This window comes from Rhamphochromis longiceps, linkage group LG15, assembly GCF_057381845.1.
Source record: "Rhamphochromis longiceps isolate RC_006_pf linkage group LG15, R_longiceps_female_GT1.1, whole genome shotgun sequence".
Taxonomy (NCBI): Eukaryota; Metazoa; Chordata; class Actinopteri; order Cichliformes; family Cichlidae; genus Rhamphochromis; species Rhamphochromis longiceps.
In genome coordinates, this window is record NC_140571.1 from 31,946,207 (window position 1) to 31,958,359 (window position 12,153).

Consider the following 12,153-nt stretch of genomic DNA (forward strand, 5'->3'; position numbering starts at 1 on the left):
GACCATATACACTTGCAATACATAGCTTTTTATCAAGTATAGATAGTTTAATGATTAAGAATCTGCCCTCTGGATCTATAACTGTATCGAGTACTGTGAAATTAATATTTTTATGTATTAAAATTGCTACTCCCCTTTGTCTAGAATTATAACAAGCTGAGAACACATTAGGAAACTCAGGTGTTTTAAGTTAATTCGAACCTCTAAGAGGTCTGTGGGTCTCTTGTAAAAGGACAACATCTGCCTGTAGTTTTTTGAGTTGGTTAAATATTTTTAACCTCTTTACTCTGGAGCCAGCTCCATTTATATTCCATGTAATGAACCTCAGTGTACCCATAGATGTTTGTGTATAACTAGGGATGTATGCTGTGTGCGTCACTTAGACAGGTGGAGAGAATACATCACTTGTTCATAAATAAAGAGAAGGAGAGAGAGAAAAAATGTGTGGCGAGATGCTCCCTGAGTCTGACTTTGTGTATGCATAGTTACTAATATGAGTAGGCTTGGCTTAAGTGTGTGTATCCTAAACGACTGTGTGCGCTGTCTGACTGAAGTAAATGTGCTGCCGTTGTGCTTCACGGAGACATGGCTGTCCCCCACCGTGCCGGACCAGGCCGTAACTCCGTCGGATTCATTCTTTGTGCTCCGCGCGGACAGAACGGCAGAGTCAAACAAAACCAAAGGTGGGGGAGTGTGTTTCATGGTAAACAGAAAGTGGTGTGATGCCAGGAGCATTTCTACTCTCTCCAGCGGCTGCTCGCCACATCTGGAGTTCCTGAGCATTAAGTGCCGCCCTTTCTATCTGCCCCGTGAGTTCACCTCGGTCATCGCCACGGCGGCCTACATCCCACCCCAAGCGGACACAGGTATGGCTTTGTCCGAATTACATGATGTGCTGAGCTCGCTTCAAAACAAGGACCCGGGCGCAGCCCTCATTGTAGCAGGAGACTTTAACAAAGCGAACCTCAGACAAGTCATGCCAAACTTTTACCAGCATGTCTCGTGTCCAACGAGAGGGGATCGAATTTTGGATCACTGCTACACGCCATACAAGCAGGGCTACAAAGCTGTCTCACACCCGGCTTTTGGGAAGTCTGACCACAACGCCATCTTCCTCATCCCCCAGTATAAACAAAGCATACGGAGGGAAGAAGTAACCACGAGGGAGGTAAAACGGTGGACTGCCCAATCAGAAGCTACGCTACAGGACGCACTCAACGACGTCGACTGGGACATGTTCAGAGCATGCGCAGTTGACATCAACGAGTTTACGGAAGTAGCAGTATGCTTCGTCAATATGCTAGCGGAGGAGATTATCCCCACTGCGAGAGTCACCACATTCCCAAACCAGAAACCGTGGATGGACAGATCGATCCGCACTGCAGTAAACGCCAGGACCGCCTCCTACAACGCGGGTCTCGCCACTGGCGATATGAGCGCCTACAAAGCGGCCTCATACGGCGTGCGGCCCGCGGTGAGAGATGCCAAACGCCGGTACCGGGAACGTGTGGAGTCCCACTTCCACCAGGGCGACACACGGAGTATGTGGCACAGACTACGCACCATTACGGACTACAAAGCCAGGGACACTGCGCTGATCAACGGTGACTCTGCATTCACCAACGAGCTGAATCAGTTCTACGCCCGTTTCGAGGTTAGCCAGGTGGCTAATGCTATCTACCGCCTGACTACCGAGGACAGTGACGTCATCAGCGAGAGACCGGTGACCAGCATCGCGGAGCATGACGTCCGAGCGGCACTGAGGAGAGTGAACACAAGGAAAGCGGCGGGGCCAGACGGCATCACCGGCCGTCTGCTGCGCTGCTGTGCTGACCAGCTAGCAGGTGTGTTCACTTACATATTCAACGAGTCCCTGGCGAAGTCTGTGGTCCCCACATGCTTCAAAAGATCCACCATCATCCCTGTGCCCAAGAACAGCAAACCCTCATCCCTGAACGATTACCGGCCAGTTGCACTGACCTCGGTAGTAATGAAGGTGTTTGAGAGGCTGCTGAAGAACATCATCTCCTCCTCCATCCCAGACACCACAGATCCGCTGCAGTTTTCCTACAGATCCAACAGATCCACAGAGGATGCCATCGCCCACGTCCTACACACCACTCTCAGCCATGTGGACAAGAAACAGGGTAACTATGTGCGAATGCTGTTTGTTGATTACAGTTCAGCGTTTAACACAATAGTGCCCTGCAGACTGTTCACAAAGCTGAGGGATCTGGGACTTAACAGCTGTCTGTGTGCATGGGTGTTGGACTTCCTCACTGGCAGAACTCAGGTGGTGAGGGTGGGCAGGTGCTTCTCCAACAGCATCACCATCAACACAGGAGCACCTCAGGGATGTGTCCTCTCGCCACTGCTCTACTCCCTCTACACTTCAGACTGTGTGGCCACCCATGGCTCCAACACCATTGTGAAGTTTGCTGACGACACAGTGGTGTTGGGTGCCCTCTCCAACAACAATGAGACGGCCTACATGGATGAAGTGAAGAATCTGGCATCGTGGTGCCAGGACAACCACCTCCAGCTGAACGTCAGCAAGACCAAGGAGCTGGTGGTGGACTTCAGAAGGGGACAGCACAGAGACTACAAGCCCATTATCATCAATGGAGCTCCAGCGGAGAGGGTGCAGTCCTTCAAGTATCTTGGTGTCCACATCTCCTCAGACCTGACATGGGCTGCCCACATTCAGGTCCAGACCAAAAAGGCTAGGCAGCGCCTGTATCACCTACGACAACTGAGGAAGTTCAGGGTCTCTCCAAAGATCCTCAGGATTTTCTATACAGGCGCTGTGGAGAGCATCCTCAAACAGAACATGACATCGTGGTTTGGGAACAGCTGTGTGAAGGACCAAAAAGCTCTCCAGAGAGTGATCCGTACAGCAGAACGCTGCTGCAGGATTGCTCTCCCCCCGCTTCAGGACACCTACACCAGGAGATGCCGGACTAGAGCAGCGCAGATACTGAAGGACCCGTCCCATCCTGGCAACAAACTGTTCCAACTTCTGCAATCTGGTAGAAGGTTCCACATCTTCCGGGCAAGGACAGAGAGACTCAAGAGGAGCTTCTATCCCCAAGCCATCCGTGCCCTAAACACACACACCCGCCCTCTCACATCATCTATAATTGACTGAGTCAGGACTCTTCCAGACACTAAACCAAGGCACAATGTACATTTCAATTCCTTTAATTTTAAATATGTTTATATTGTCTATCCTGTAAAATAGTCAGATGTCTATTCATATTAATGTACAGAATTCACCTGCTTGCTGCTACTACTGCACATTCACCCAATGTATATACTACATATATATATATATATAATTTTTTTCCTCTACACCCCCCCCCCCCCCCAATTTTTTTGCACATGTTGAGGAGCGTGTCAGGCTACATTTCACTGTGTGTTATACTTGTATAACTATGCATGTGACAAATAAAGAACCTTAACCTTACCCTTAACCTTGAGCGCATGGTGCGTATGTGTCGAAATAAAGGATGTTTGTGGATGAGTGTCGAAGCAGGTGATTGAGGCAGTGAAAGGAATAAAGAAAGAAACCAAGGACAGGGGTGAGCAGCATAAAACCAAGAGGGGGAAAAGAGAGAAAAAAAAACGTGAAGAAAAAAAACAAAAACAAAACATAAACATTCCAATTAAATCACTGACGGAGAGTGACGGTGTTAATTCTGCTATGAAATCACACTTTAAGATGCGATTTGATACTGGTAAGTTAAACAGATGTTAATGCAAGTTAGTGTGAGTGGATAGGGAAATGGTGTAGCTGATTCTTATCTGGTGTGAGGTTAATACAGCCACGGAGTGATGTTGGGGTCTCGGTGGAGCTGTCCGTCCACGTACAGCCGGTCCACAGCGATGACAGCGCGGGAGCCCTTCTGGATGAAGCCGCGTCGGATTGGGAAGAGTACCCTGCATCGTTGGGGAACTGGTCGTTCACACTGAAGTCCGTTCCTTTTAATACCCTGCCGCGGCTTTTCACATGTTGCTTTTGTTTGAAGTGGCCGAATTTGGCCACGATAGGACATGGTCTCCCGGCAGCGCCCGAATGGGGCCGAGGCGATGTACCCGATCGAAGACGATGTTCTTCACAGTGTCCTCCGGCAGCTTCAGGTGGGTTTTGATGAAGCTTTTTACCGTGGTCTCCGCATCCTCTCCAGCGGCTTCTGGAATACCAGAAAATACAAGATTATCACGCATGCTACGAGCTTGTAGATCGATAACTGTTTCTTTTATTTTTTTATTTTCTCTATTGAGCTGGGTAACATTATCTGTGAGACATTTCACCGACTCCCTTAGCATGGCATTTTCAGCAGCAAGCGTTTCCACCTGCTGCTGGCTGTACTCCAGGGATTCTCGCAAGCATTTAAATTCTCGGTGAAGAATCTCCACCAAGGACAGCCTTGCGTCGAAACTGGACAATCGCTTGTCGATTGACTCCAGTATGTCAGCAATATCTTTGCCGGCTGGCGATGTTGAGCCGGGGGAATCTGCTGGGCGTTGTCTTTTCGACGACGGCGTCTCAGGTTTGGCCGGGGAAGCTGCACACTGGGTCTTCTTCATCACGAGATCCTGAAAGCACTGATCAATATAATCTTGGAGAGCCTCTAAACTCTCCTCGTTGTTCTCCAGGGTGTTGGAGATTATTTAGACAAATAGTGTTAGTTATAAGACAATTGATAAGTGTATTTGGTAATACTGAAGCTTAAATGAATTTGTTCAAATCTAAACTACCATTTGCTTTAATTTTCCGCCAAAATCTCCGGCGTCTGACGTCAGTTACAACATGAGTCGCTTACCTTGTCCGTCACTTCCGTCACCTCAGTATTCTTCTTCCTCCAAACACGACGAGTTGAGTTTATACCAAAAAATTCTACTTTGGTTTCATCTGACCACATGACATTCTCCCAATCCTCTGCTGTATCATCCATGTGCTCTCTGGCAAACTTCAGACGGGCCTGGACATGCACTGGCTTCAGCAGCGGAACACGTCTGGCACTGCGGGATTTGATTCCCTGCCGTTGTAGTGTGTTACTGATGGTGACCTTTGTTACTTTGGTCCCAGCTCTCTGCAGGTCATTCACCAGGTCCCCCCGTGTGGTTCTGGGATCTTTGCTCACCGTTCTCATGATCATTTTGACCCCACGGGATGAGATCTTGCGTGGAGCCCCAGATCGAGGGAGATTATCAGTGGTCTTGTATGTCTTCCATTTTCTGATGATTGCTCCCACAGTTGATTTTTTCACACCAAGCTGCTTGCCTATTGTAGATTCACTCTTCCCAGTCTGGTGCAGGTCTACAATACTTTTCCTGGTGTCCTTCGAAAGCTCTTTGGTCTTGGCCATGGCGGCGTTTGGAGTCTGACTGTTTGAGGCTGTGGACAGGTGTCTTTTATACAGATGATGAGTTCAAACAGGTGCCATTCATACAGGTAACGAGTGGGGGACAGAAAAGCTTCTTACAGAAGACGTTACAGGTCTGTGAGAGCCAGAGATTTTCCTTGTTTGAGGTGACCAAATACTTATTTTCCACCCTAATTTACGAATAAATTTTTTACAAATCCTACCATGTGAATTCATCGATTTTTTTTTCACATTCTGTCTCTCACAGTTGAAGTGTACCTCTGGTGCAAATTACTGACCACTGTCATCGTTTTAAGTGGGGGAACTTGCACAATCGGTGGCTGACTAAATACTTTTTTGCCCCACTGTAATGCTGCTGAATGTAGCAGATTGAAGAAGGATAAGGCCATATGTTTCTCAGTTGGCAAGACAGCTCCTGTACATCTGTGGTTTTCATCTACAGTCAGCTTGCTCCATGCAGACAGGGCAGCAAGGAATCATGCCTGGATCATCAAGTTACAAGTTATTTAGACAACTTTGTTGGAAAACCAGGCTTTTAAGAATCAGAAAGCCTGATTCTTATGTCTTTAAGACAACCCAACCCATATATATATATATATATATATGTGAAGGTAACAGTGGTCCCCGTGGTAATCGGAGCACTAGGTGCGGTGACTCCCAAGCTAGGCGAGTGGCTCCAGCAGATCCCAGGAACAACATCGGAGATCTCTGTCCAGAAGAGCGCAGTCCTGGGAACAGCTAAGATACTGCGCAGGACCCTCAAGCTCCCAGGCCTCTGGTAGAGGACCCGAGCTTGAAGGATAAACCGCCCGCAGGGGCGTGCTGGGTGTTTTTTTTTTTTTTTTTATATTAGGGGTGCAACGATACACAAAATTCACGGTTCGGTTCGATATTTTTTCGATACAAAAAAAATGTTCATGCCTTTTTAATTTGTCATTTATTAAAATTATAAATATACAGTATATTTTAACTCAAAAGTACAGTTTTTAAATTTAACCCTAACCCTTGTGCGTGTTTTTTATTTTGACAGCGAATGCGCACCTGCGGACCACTTATGTGCACCCCTGGTTATATAGCTCATCATATTGCAGCCACAAAAATTATTTTGTCCATGAAACCATAAAGCTGCACTTTCTTTTTGCCTTAAAGTCTGATTTGTCATAACTTCTCCATTTTGTGGTAAGCTTTTCTTTGGCTGTCACTTCTTCACCCTGACCTGTCTGATTTGGCTCAGCAGAACTAAAATATATATCCTGCTGCTTTTACACACACACTCACATAACGCTCAGCGATTCTCTGCCCGATCAACCTCTCACATGTTTAAGCTTGCTGCGGGAGATTTCACTTGTCATGTTTGCATAGTAAGCTAACGATTAATAAGACGATGTCAGAGGAATTGGTGCACAAATTATCATGACTCACCAATCAGTACTGTCGCTCTCTATACACAGTTCGCGCGATTGCAAAGTGAAAGCAAAAAAACAAGCGCAAATTCAAACGCAATTTCAATATGTCACATATTGACAGTGGCTCACCGATGCCAATGACATAATTACCCAGCTACATTTCCGAAAGAATGCAAAAGCATTGACATATATTTTTCCTTCCTACAATAGCCCTACGGGCAGGGCAGAGATAGATTTTGGTAGCCTGACTGGAAAAATCACTAACCCCAGGACGTCGGGCTAGCGATATTGCGAGCCCTGTATCTGATTGAGGAATCACTCATCTTTGGAAAAGAGAGTTTATTACAGAGAAATGTCTCTTTCCAAAATAAAACCTATACTATACGCTTCTTCTGGGCTATATTCTCAGCAGCATATTAACCATATCAGGTCCCCATAAGGAGAATCATGTGCTAATGGCTGTCTAAATGACTCGGATAAAGTTAGTAGCATGCATGCTTGTTGTTTAGTCCATGACGCGCTTACCTTCAGGGTCATTCGTCACATGAAAACCAAAATAATTCCGAACGCCAGTTCTGAATGAGGGTGGGGGAGGTTCAATTTGCCATGTTGCAAGGAGAGCTTAACTTCTGTCTCACTAGCTTGCCCTGAGCTAAGTAAATCTGCTCCGCCTAGGCTGCACTGTCGAGCGCAGATCCACTGAGCGCTCAACACAGACAGCATCATCAGAAGGAAAGTTGATAAAATAAATTAAAAGTTTTGTATTGTTCTATACATATGTGTACCGAACCGAAAGCACTGTATTAAACGGTTCAATATTGATACGAGTATCGTTGCACCCCTAATATATATATATATATATATATATATATATATATATATATATATGTGTGTATATTAGTTAAAAGTCCGCTTGTTTACTCTACCTGTTTAGACTACGTTACCCATGATGCACCTCTGTATTGTACTTCCAGTTGGTGTTCAGTGCGGTTCTCCACAGTTGAGAGGTGTGTTGGCGGAGTAACGTATTTACTTGCATTCCTGTGTGAGTTAATACTGTGTGCGTGCTTACCATGTGAGTATTGTAAGATGAGAGTGATGCTTGTTTAACTTTATCTGTGTTATTTGTTAAGTAAGAAGCTAGTCCCGCTGCTATTGCTAAGATGTGTTTTTTTGGCCTATTACAGGCAGCCTTGGTTTCAGCCCAGATTTCATTTCATATATAACTTACTGTCAAGCATTGTAGTTGTAGGTGGATGTAACTTTTTACTATGGTTATTATCTGAATAGTTGTAAGTTGTAGACGTCCTGTTTGCCTATGTATATATGGGCCGGCAATTCAGTTATGGTCTTAGGGTCCCATCTAGTGGCCATATGGTTATGGCAGATTGTATAACATTAAGCTGGAAACCCACAGTATGGTATAAGTAGTATATGGTTATCCATAGTGGTTAATACACCTATTTGTTCTTTCTGTTTACAGATGACCACAAACACATACACACACTCACACCCCTTTTACCTACATACCAACGCTGTTCATCCTGTTGATGCCATCTGCCACCTCCTTATTAAAGTTATTTGAACTACATCACTGTGGAGTACCATTCCTTCTGTCCGAGGACGACTCAGTTGAAGCGTGATTGGCAATCAGTGCAAACATATATTACATATATATAGAGAGAGAGAGCAGGCCGATATGACCAAAAATATTTATCATGATATACGTTTGAAAATTTGTGATATAACTGACGATATATTGACACTAGACAAAATACTTTACATCTCCACAACTTTATTAGTGCAAAAAAAGCCCCGTCAATGTATTTTCACTTAAACAAGCAGCTGTTTTATATGTGCATTAAAGTTATATAAAAATTTAACAGTGCAAATGCAAATTCCTTGCTGACAGTTTAACCAAAAGGCATTTCCAGTGGAAATTGGCCGACATATCCTCAGCATAACCATGTATAATATCCACAAAACTTAAAAAGAGGTTATGCACACACAGTACAATAGGGGGCGACCGTGGAACAGGGGGTTGGGAAGCGCATCTCTAACCGGAAGGTCGCTTCGCTTCTGTCAGTCTGCCCCAGGGCAGCTGTGGCTACAACTGTAGCTTGCCTCCACCAGTGTGTGAATGCGAGAGTGAATGAATAGTGGCATTGTAAAGCACTTTGGGTGCCTTGAAAAGTGCTATATAAATCCAATCCATTTTTATTATTATTATTATTATTATTATTATTAATACGGTAATATTATGTTGAAGCACAGTATGTATCACTCCGCGAGGTTCCTGCCTACCATAGCCATAATCTATCAAGCGGTGGGGGTTCATAGCTTAGCAAAGTCGTACTAAAACATTTGACAGATTTTCAAGCACCGTGTACCACATAAAATCGTTTCGAGGTCAGTAAACACAACCAGAATTCCTTGATAAGGCACACGGGATTATATGGGACACTGTCAATTTTCAGAAAAATCAAAGGATTGATTTTAAGTGTGCCGTATTTTCCAAAAAACATGGTAATAACGACGGCCCGCTAGCATGCTCTACCAAAAATAGTGCTTTGTTGTGTATCTGACGGACGAAAGCTAAACCAGCTCCACACCACTGAAGTTGCAGCATTTTTACAAACCAATTCTGGTTCATCCGTTTCATTCAACAATCCGCTTTCACCCTTCTCATTCTCCATCGCCGCCATGTGCGCATGTGCGTTTTACCCATATTCTATCACGATATTTCATTTTCTTATCTTTGCCCAACATTATACCGGTATTACCGTGAACGGTATGATATGGCCCAGCCCTATGTGTGTGTGTGTGTGTATATATATATATATATATATATATATATATATATATATATACACAACACCCAGCACGCCCCTGCGGGCGGTTTATCCTTCAAGCTCGGGTCCTCTACCAGAGGCCTGGGAGCTTGAGGGTCCTACGCAGTATCTTAGCTGTTCCCAGGACTGCGCTCTTCTGGACAGAGATCTCCAATGTTATTCCCGGGATCTGCTGGAGCCACTCGCCTAGCTTGGGAGTCACCGCAGTGCTCCGATTACCACGGGGACCACCATTACCTTCACCCTCCACATCCTCTCGAGCCCTTGGTATTTCTCCAGCTTCTCGTGTTCCTTCTTCCTGATATTGCTGTCATTCGGAACCGCTACATCGATCACTACGGCCGTCTTCTTCTGTTTGTCTACCACCACTATGTTGGTTAGCCACCACCATTTTGTCCGTTTGTATCTGGAAGTCCCACAGGATCTTAGCTCGGTCATTCTCCACCACCCTTGGGGGCATCTCCCATTTTGACCTCGGGACTTCCAGGTTATACTCGGCACAGATGTTCCTGTACACTATGCCGGCCACTTGGTTAAGGCGTTCCATGTATGCCTTGCCTGCTAGCATCTTGCACCTTGCTGTTATGTGCTGGATTGTCTCTGGGGCATCTTTACACAGCCTGCACCTGGGGTCTTGCCTGGTGTGATAGACCCCAGCCTCTATGGATCTTGTACTCAGAGCTTGTTCTTGTGCTGCCATGATTAGTGCCTCTGTGCTGTCTTTCAGTCCAGCTTTGTCCAGCCACTGGTAGGATTTCTGGATATCAGCCACCTCCTCTATCTGCCGGTGGTACATACCGTGCAGGGGCCTGTCCTTCCATGATGGTTCCTCGTCTCCTTCCTCTTTCTTGGGTTTCTGCTGCCTGAGGTATTCACTGAGCACTCGGTCAGTTGGGGCCATCTTCCCAATGTATTCTTGGATGTTCGTTGTCTCATCCTGGACTGTGGTGCTGACACTCACCAGTCCCCGGCCCCCTTCTTTCCGCTTAGCGTACAGCCTCAGGGTGCTGGACTTGGGGTGAAACCCTCCATGCATGGTAAGGAGCTTTCTTGTCTTTATGTCAGTGGCTTCTATCTCCTCCTTTGGCCAGCCTATTACCCCAGCAGGGTACCTGATCACGGGCAGGGCGTACGTGTTGATGGCCCGGATCTTGTTCTTGCCATTCAGCTGACTCCTTAGGACTTGCCTGACCCTCTGCAGGTACTTGGTGGTTGCAGCTTTTCTAGCGGCCTCTTCATGGTTCCCATTCGCCTGCGGGATCCCCAGGTACTTGTAACTGTCCTCTATGTCTGCAATGTTGCCTTCTGGTAGTTCAATCCCCTCAGTTCTGACTACCTTCCCTCTCTTTGTTACCATCCGATTACACTTCTCCAGTCCGAACGACATTCCAATGTCATCGCTGTATAGCCTGGTAGTGTGGATCAGTGAATCGATGTCTCGTTCACTCTTGGCATACAGCTTGATGTCATCCATGTACAGGAGGTGGCTGACAACTGCTCTGTTCCGGAGTCGGTATCCGTAGCCAGTCTTGTTAATGATCTCACTGAGGGGGTTCAGGCCTATGCAGAACAGCAGTGGGGACAGAGCATACATATATATATATATATATATATATGTGTGTGTGTGTGTGTGTGTGTGTGTGTGTGTGTGTGTGTGCCTTAATGAAAATATGAAAAGGACCCTTCACATTAAAACTTTGCTCTCACGTAGGCCAACCTTACATTGACTGGAAAATGAAGGAGCGTGTGTGTCTGTGTGTTTTCAGAATAATATATGCTTATTTTTTTCTATTTGCTTCTTGGATGGGCCGCCAACTTTACTATACTATACTATATGGTCATATTCCGAAAATGGCATCTGGATAATCCAACCCAGCTGAACATGGGTCTCTTTATCATAGTTCAGTGTTATGGAAGCAGTTTTATGCCACAATTGTGGTTTTATTACATATTGTGCAACAGTAGAGAGGGAGAACGAGAGCTTGCAGAGATGATTCGGCACTGTTCATGCAAGCTTTTTCGTACTGGTTTCATCATATGAATCCAGGAATGAATGCATCTGGACTGGAGAACATCTCTATGGATTGTATTGTGAGGAAAACAATAAAAGTGTAAATTTCTTCAATGAGGAGTCAGAAATGGCCCTGTTCTTACATAGCACTTTTCTACTCTACCTGAGCACTCAAAACACTTTACTCAACATGTCTCATTCACACAAGCGCTTTTTTAATGCTTTTTCTGTGTGAGTGCTTTACATCTAACAATCACACACTGATGGAAGCATGAGAGAGTAACTTGGGGTTATTATCCTGCCTTCATGCAAACTGGGGCAATCAGGGATTGAGCCATCAACCTTTATCATTAGTTATATATTATGCACTACCTCCAGAGCTACAGCCACCCCACTGTACAAGTGCCCCAAGTGGTCACAAATGAATAAGCTACTGTTAAGTAGAATTTGTACTATTTCACCATTCAAAAATGTATACATAGTTATGTAGGTTT

General features: G+C 45.5%; 1 protein-coding gene and 1 long non-coding RNA gene across 3 annotated transcripts in view; one reads left to right on the top strand and one right to left on the bottom strand.

The window, feature by feature from the left end:
* Positions 1-12,153, top strand: part of cnih3 (cornichon family AMPA receptor auxiliary protein 3) — a 146,056-nt gene that overhangs the window by 88,786 nt on the left and 45,117 nt on the right. The window lies entirely within an intron of this gene.
* LOC146652936 (uncharacterized) overlaps positions 1-12,153 on the bottom strand; it is a 237,778-nt gene that overhangs the window by 52,135 nt on the left and 173,490 nt on the right. The gene's annotated exons all lie outside the window — the stretch shown is intronic.